The sequence below is a fragment of the Nannospalax galili genome, unplaced genomic scaffold (genome assembly GCF_000622305.1).
Source record: "Nannospalax galili isolate Female #2095 unplaced genomic scaffold, S.galili_v1.0 scaffold125, whole genome shotgun sequence".
Taxonomy (NCBI): Eukaryota; Metazoa; Chordata; class Mammalia; order Rodentia; family Spalacidae; genus Nannospalax; species Nannospalax galili.
The window spans coordinates 140,292-148,728 of NW_008354705.1; the positions used below are offsets into that span (position 1 = coordinate 140,292).

The 8,437-nt window shown below is 38.8% G+C and overlaps 1 long non-coding RNA gene across 1 annotated transcript in view; it reads left to right on the plus strand.

Moving 5' to 3' along the window:
• Window positions 1-7,356, plus strand: part of LOC115067503 — a 46,692-nt gene extending 39,336 nt beyond the window's left edge. The window contains exon 3 of the long non-coding RNA XR_003846913.1: window positions 7,104-7,356. This is a non-coding gene — a long non-coding RNA (uncharacterized LOC115067503). The remainder of the gene's footprint in view (window positions 1-7,103) is intronic.
• Window positions 7,357-8,437: the final 1,081 nt, after the last annotated feature.

Sequence of the window (8,437 nt, forward strand, 5' to 3'; positions counted from 1 at the left end):
TTTCTTAAATTTTTCATAATCTTTGCTTGAGTGGTCTAGTTCATCCACTTTATCTTTCAGTCTTGATATTCTGTTTTCCATTTCATTCATCCTATTGGTGAGGCTTTCTCCTGTCGTTTCTAATTTTCTTTGTGAGCGTTTCAATTCCTTCTTCATTTCAGCCTGAGTATTCTTCAATATTTCTAAATCTTTTCTGAATTCATTCAGAAGTTTATCCCTATCTTCCTTCAATTGTTTGATTTGTTTGTGTGTTCTTTAAATTCACTGAACTCTTTTATCATGTTTATAATTTTTTTTTTGAGTTCCATGTCTTGTGTTATCTGTAGGGGGTTCTCATTGTACTCCTCTAGAGGACTATTGGTATTTGGTGGGGATATGTTATTTTGGTTTTTCATGTTATTTTTTCTCTGTGGCTTTGACATGTGAATTTCATTTGTTTCTGATTCTTGTGTGAGACTCAAGCCTTCAAGTTTAGGTCTGCTTCTTTTTGTAAACTTTATGTGCCTTAGTGGTTTACTTGTTGGGCTTGAAAAGCTGGTTGTTCTAGGCTTCCGGTTCTCTCTTTTGATTTTATATTGGAGTGGCCAAATTGCTTTCGTCAGGAGTTCCCACAGAGGCCCAAGTCCGATGAGGATTAGATGCTCTCAGTCTCTCTCCTCAGGTCTGGATCCCTCCAGGAAAGATGTTGTCCTCAGGAATTTGTGGGCTGGACTGGCCTGGGACCAGGGCCCAGGAAAGATGCTGGTCTCTGGCAGCTGGTGGCCATGCCACCCAGGGATGCAAAGGGAGGTGGGAACAGAAAGAGGCCCCACGGGCTCCTGGGGACTGCAGGGAAGAACTGGGTTTGTCTGGATGCAAAGGATCAGGAAGCAGTGGTGGTTCCAGCTGAGAGGTCAGCCCTGGTGTCTGGGCTGCCAAGACAAGATATGGGCCAGTATCCAGGCTAGGAAATGAGATGGGGTGGGGGAGCTGGGAGGGTGAATGAGGCTGGGGGAGTCAAGGTGTGGTGGGCTCTGCTGGACTTACCCAGGAAAGAGGTTGGTAGGTTTTGCAGCCCAGGGAAGCAGAGGGAGTCGAGGGCGGAACCGGGCCCAGAGGGCTCCTGAGGACTTTGAGAAGGAATTGGGTTGGTCTGGATGCAAAGGATCAGGAAGCAGTGGTGGTTTCCGCCGAGAGGTCAGCCCTGGTGTCTGCGGTGCCAAGTCAAGGAATGGGCCAGTACCCAGGCTAGGAGGAGAGACGGGGCGGGGGAGCTGGGAGGGTAGATGAGGCTGGGGGAGTCAAGGAGTGATGGGTGCCACTGGACTTATCCAGGAAAGAGGCTGACACGTTGTACAGCCCAGGGAAGCAGCCATAATGACATTTTATTCACACCATGCATTTTAACCATTACTCTCTTCTGTCCCCTGTCATCCTGCCTAGTTTCCTTTTCTCTCCAAATATACCCTTCTACTTCCATGCTGTGTGTGTGTGTGTTTGTATATATGTACCATGTATCTATATTTACATAATCCAAGTTTCACATATGAGAGAAAATGTGACATTTATCTGAGTTTGCCTTATTTCTAGTTCTATTTATTTTGCCGCAAATGACATACTTTCATTCTTTATTGCTGGATAAGATTCAATTGCATGGGCTGGAGAGATGGCTCTGTGGTTAAGAGTGCTGACTGCTCTTGCAGAGGACCCAGGTTCAATCCCAGCACCCACATGGCTGTTGATAACCATCTGTAACTCCAGTTCCAGGGGATCTGATGCCCTCTTCTGACTTCCAAGGGCATTGCAGGACACAGGTGCACTTACATACATGCAGGCAATACACTCATAAACATAAAATAAAAATAATAAATGAAATATTAAAAAGACTCCATTGGCTATATATACCATATTTAGTTATCCATTCATTTGTCGATTATATAGGCTGATTACATAACTTGGCTATTGTAAATAGTATAGCAACGAATATGGATGTGCAGGTATCTCTGTAGATGCTAACTTAAATTCCTTTGGGTGTATTCACATGTGGTAAAGCAGGATTATATGATAGTTCTAATTTTAGTGTTTTGAGGAATCTATGTGGATTAATTTACATGCTCATCAGCAATGCATAAAGGCTTAATGACAGCAATTTTGACTGAGGTATTTTTTTTCTTTATTTTTAAATTTTTGTCTTTTTGAGACAGGGTCTCCCTGTAGCTCCAACCCTGGGATTCACTATGTAGACCAGGCTGGTTTCGATCTCACAGAGCTCCTCCTGCCTCTGCCTCCTTAGTGCTAGGATCAAAGGCATGCAGCACCACGCCAAGCTTTTTCCCCAGCATTTTAAAGTTTTCATTTTAGAGTCATTTATCTCCTTGGTTAGGTTTATTATTTGTTTTTAAAGGCTATTATGAATGTAATTGCTTTCCTAATTTCTCAGTATGTTCATTACTGGCATATAGAAAATATGCTAATTTTGTGTCCTACAGAAACTGTTTATCAGATCTAAGAGTTTTCTGATGGAGCCCTTAAGGTCTTTTAAATATTGGACTATGTCATCTGCAAATAGGAATAATTTGATTTCTTCATTTCCTAGTTGTATCCTTTTTATTTCTTTTTATTTTCTTATTGCTTTGGCAAGACTTCTAGCACAGTATTGAATCAAAGTGGAGATAGTGCATTTTCGTCTCAATCCTTATTTTCAAGGAAATCCTTCTAAGTTTTCCCCATTTAGCACAATGTTGGCTACAGATCTGTTGTACGTAGGTCATGGTAAATGATATTTTACTTTAATATGCTGTTGAATTTGCTTTCCAAGTATTTGAGTATCTTTGTATCTATAGTCAACAAGAAAATTGGGTTGTATTTTTCTTTAATTTTTTTTTCTGTTTATCTGGTTTTGGCATTGGGTAAAACTGGACTTGTAATGAAATAATCTGTAATGGAAGGCTCTGAGGATTTTTACCATTAGTTCTTTTTTTTTTTAAAGATCTGGTAGAATCTACCCGTTAATTCATTCAATCCTGGGCTGTTTTAGTTGAGAGACTCTTTATTACTGCTTCAATATACTTGCTCATTATAGATCTATTTGTTTCTATCTTCATTTCTGAAGTTTTCAATTTATTGGCATATCAGTTTCAAATTAGTCCCTAATTATTCTCTGAATTTCACTGATATAGCAATTATTCTCTGAATTTCACTGATATAGCATATATCAGCTTTAACTTTATTGATTTTTGGGTTTTCTTTCTCTTTCATTTGATTAATTTGGATAAGGTTTTGTCAATCTTGTTCAGCTTTTCAAAGATTGTTTCTTTGAACAATCTCTTTGTTTCATTGATTCTTTGTATATTTTTGTTTGGGTTTCCATTTCATTAATATCTTCTCTAATCTTTTTTCTTTCCATCTACTAATTTTGGGCTTGGCATTTTTTTTTGGTATGTGTTTTTAAGACTCCCTTGAAGAGCATAATTAGGTTATTTATTTGAGATTTCTTTCTTTCTCTTTTTTTTTTGGTCCTTTTTGAGACAGGGTCTCCCTGTAGTCCCAGCTGGCCTGGTACTCACTATGTAGACCAGGCTGGCCTTGAACTCACAGAGCTCTGCCTACTTCTGCCTCCTGAGTGCTGGGACTAAAGGTATGTGCTACCATGTCTGGCCATTTCTTTCTTTTTTTTTTTCAATGTAGGCATTCATACCTGTGAACATCCCATTAAAAGTGCCAGTGCTAGATCTCACAGGCTCTGCAAAGTATTTTCACTTCTACTTGTTTCTAAAATATTTTCTCCTTGATTTCTTCAGTGCCTAATGATCATTTAAATGTACTTCTTTGACTTACCATGCCTTTCTATGGTTTATGTAATTTCTCTTGCTATATGCCATTTTGCTCTATGAGAGATAAAAGTTATCTCAGTTCTTTTGTATTTGTTAAGATTTACCTTATGGCTCAGAATGTGGTCTATTTAGAGAAAGTTTATGGGCTGCTGGGTAGAATACACATTCTGAAATTATTGGATGAAGTATTCTGTAGATGTCTGTTAAGCCCTTTTGCTTATTAAAAAAGTTCACCTTTTCTCCTCACACATATTTCTTTGAATATTGTGATGGTTAGTTTTAACTGTCAACATAATTTCGAACCAGCTGGGAAGAGTCTCAATGAGGGATTGTCTAGATCAGGTTGGCCTGAGAGCATGTCTGTGGGAGATGGTATTGATTACGCTAATTAATATGGGAAGACCCCATCCAGTGTAGCAGTACCATTCCCTGGGCTTAGGGTCTTAGACTATGTAAGAGTGGGGACAGTGGGCTAAGCACTAGAAGCATGCAAGTATTCATTTCTTTCTGCCCTTGACTGTGAATGTGATGTGACCATTTAAGTCCCTGCAGCCTCGACTCCCTGCTGTAATGGACTATGTTCTGAAATGCAGTTAAAATAAACTCTCCCTTGAGTTACATTTAATATATAATTTATTTTATTTTATGTGTATGAGTGTATTGCCTGCATGCATGTGAGTGTACCCATGTTGTGCAATGCCAGCAGAGCTCAGAAGCATGTGTTGCATCCCCTGGAACTGAAGTCCATAGATAATTGTTGGCTGCCATGTGGATGCTGAGAATTGAACTCAGGTCCTCTGCAAGAGCAATCAGTTAAGATGGTTCTTAACCACTGAGCCATCTCTCCAGTCCTCTGAGTTACTTTTTATCAGAGTATTTTATCACAGCAATAAAAATGGATTTAGGAATAATATATTTTCATATATTTGCTTTTTAACCCAGCTGAAGGCTACTTTCTCTGAATACATGGCATGAATTAGGAATCTAATTCCTTTCTCAAATGAATAGCTGTTTGGTTCAAGCTCACCTGTGAATAAATCTATTGTTTCTTCACCAATTCTAATTGATATCTTTATAGTATACTTGATTTTCATATACACTTGAGTTTGTTTCCAGGTTTATTATTCTGTTCCCCTGATCAATTTGTCAATATCTACACCCATTCTAGAATGTTTTAATCACTATAGCTTACAATGTGTTTTGATTTCTAGAAAGAAAGACCTGAGTAAAAGTGCTATTGAATTAAAATAAGAATGACATTGGTAAATGGAGGGAAAACAAGCACATTTTCAGTACTAAGCCTTGAACTAAGCTAGAAATAAAGTCCATTATATCATTTATTTGTGTGTTCACATTAGTCAGTAAATTTCTTTAATTATCTTTAAATAGAACTTTTACAGTAAAAAAACATGCTTATTTTGTAGGGATTTTTGTTGTATCTTATATCCTTTAAATTTTGTAATTTATTATTTATTTATTTACTTGTTTATTATTTTGTGTGTATGTGGCGTGTGCTTGTGTATGACATAGCATACCTGTGGGGGTCAGAGGACAATCTCTGGGTGTCAGTTCTCGCCTTCTACCATGTGGGTCACGAGGAATGGAACTCAGGTCTTTGGTCCTGGCTGCAAGTACATTTATCCACTGAGTCATCTTGCTGGCTCCAGAATTATTGTTAAATTAATTACTAGTGGTATATAGAGAGGCTATTGGATTAATTATATAGTGCTGTCTATACATAGTTTTGAACTTTCTTATTCTAAGCTTTTAGTTGATTGCCTTGGATATTATTTTAATGTGGGTACTTAGATTATCTGCATAGAGCAAAAGCTCGTTTTTCCTTTAAATTTCTCTCTCTTCAGATCAATAGTGATTAGTATCAATAGCAATAATCAATTTTGTCTTGCATTTTTTAGTTGGGATGTGCCTAAGAATTCATTAAGCATTTAATTGTTAAAGATTTCTGATAGATTTCCTTTTTCTTAAATTTTGAGGAACTTTCATTCTATTCCTGATTTACTGAGATTAAAAATAAATAATTCTGGATGTTCTACCTTAATGAATGCTTTTTTTGTGCATTTTAGAGATAATTAAAAATTGTTGGTTACTGAGTTATTAATAAATTACAGATTTGCTTCTTAATCTCTGTGGTGAATGACAGACCTAATTGGTCTAGTATTGGATCATTTCCTGCCCCTGTGCTAAGATCTCCTTGAACAAAGTGTATTCTTTAATCTGCTCTTGAGTTTGACTTGTTAACCTTTAAATATTAGGGTGTCCACAGTTATTGTCAAGTGACCATTGGTCATGTTTTCCTGTGACGCCTAATCTCCTTGTTTCTATCTCTACTGTTAACTGGAATTGATGCTCACTGATTATTGTCATAGCGCAAATGTAAGACATCTGTGCTGGACAGCCTCAGTTGTCAACTTGACACACCTGGGTAGAGGGAGCCTCAACTGAGGAATTTTCTCCATTGGATTGGCCTATGGCCTTGTCTGTCGGGACGTTTTTTTGATTGTTGAGTGTGTGGGCAGGTGGTCCTGTGTTGTATAAGAAAGCAGAGTACAGACCAGGGGAGCAAGTCAGTAAGCAGCATTCCTCCCTTATCTGTGCTTCAGGTCCTGTCTTCAGGTTTCTGCTCTGAGTTACTGCCCTGGCTTCTCTCAGTGATGAACTGTGACCTGGAAGATGTAAGATAAAATAAACCCTTTCCTCTCTAAGTTGGTTTTGGTCAATGTTTTTACCACAGCAATAGAAAATAACTAGGACAATATCTTTTGCCTGGGTAGTGTCTGGGCACTGCCATGTATCACAAAGTAGATGAAATATTAACTGAAAGTGTCTCTTCTTTTCTAGACAAAGTGCATTGGTGGTAAGTTTTCTTTGCTTTTTCAGATTTAAAAAAGTGTCAATTTGTATTCTCCATTGCCTGATCACTTGGTTGGCACAGAATTTTAATATTTAAGAGCCATATTCATGTGTATAAAATTGGGATGATAAAGACTCAGGAGGTTTCGGGAGGTTTTTCAGGACACTAGAAGAAATGTGCAAGAAATATTCATCACCGAGCAGTGCATGTAATACTTGGTGCTCAGTAAATGCTTGCTGAGCATATACTGTGAGGGGTTGACTCCCCTCACCACCTCTGAGCAGCCTCCCTGAATCTCAGTTTCTGTTCACAGTCAGGTGTAGACAGAAATCTCTGCACAGTGACATGAGGACTAAATGAGATCACATTTTGAAATGACAATGTGCAATGTTAATGTTGATTGTTTTCTGTTGTTCCAGAGAAAGTTCCTCCTTGAAGGGTCCTGGGAAGCAGAATGCTCAGTGGACAGAACAGAGAGGTGTGACTGGATGGACCTGGGCCCTGTCCTGACATTATTCTTTATTTACTGGGCAAGTGGGCAAACTAAATCTTTTTGATCCTCAATTTGATTGTTACTACTGCTCAATCTGTAAAATAAGGGACGAAAGTGCCCCCTTCAGGAGAGTACTGTAGGAATTAACAGAAGAGGACACATGAAAAGCCCAGCTTAACATTTTTCATGAGAAGGGATTTATTATAATGTAATAAATATCTATTAATATTATATCTGCCTATGGAAAGGGTTGGCAAGCCACAGTTTAGAACATCTCTTTCCAATTTTCCATCATCGGAATAATCACACTTCGCACATCTTCACTGGCAGATTTCACAGCTAGTAGATTCAGGGAAAATTATTTATTTGAATAACAAATTCTTTGCCCAACTCCTCAACCTGCACATTCTGGTGGGGCTTTATAGAGCTCCATGTAACATGGGGCTGGATCATGAAAGGTGGGGGATGAGGGTTCCAAGTCTAATGGTGTAGATAGGGGACAGGGTCACAGAGCTATGGTGTCAGTCATCATGACAGGAGCTTTAAACAGTTTCATTCATCCTCATCTCACAGAGAACAAAGCAAATGTTCAGAGAGGCTAGGTAACTTACTTAAGACAAACTTGCCCAGATAACTAATCAGAGGTAGACGCAGGACCTTTACAGTACCCAGGCTTCAGCACCTGTGTTCCCTGTTAGAATGGGACAGAGGAATTTGGTAGGTGAGAATTTTACCCCTGAACTACCAGTGCAGGTAAAAGGGGCAGAAACATCTAGGCACAGTAGATTGAAACATGCTTTAGATAGGGAGCCTGCACTGGGGCAAGGAGGGTTCCTGGTCTCCAGCCTGTTACTTGATATGGGGTGAGTTATTCTCCTGTCACTTGAAATGGGAATGGGTTACTTTATCAGTACATGTGCTTGACAAATATTTTTAAAAAGCATCAATAATCAGTGAATAGTTTCATAAACAATGGTAGTCTTCCTCTGAGGACCACTGTGTATGAGAATATAAGAGTTTGTTGGGGGGGGAGGTTGGAGAGATGGCTCAGTGGTTAAGAACACTGAGAAAACCTGGGTTCGAATCTCAGCACCCACGTGGCAGCTAACAACTGTCCATAACTCCAGTCCCAGTGGATCCAGCAGCCTCTTCTGACCTCTGTAGGCATTGCATAACATGGGTGCACTTACCTATATGCAGGCAATACATGCATACACATAAAATAAAAATAAAAATTTTTTAAAAAGTTTAAAAAAAGTT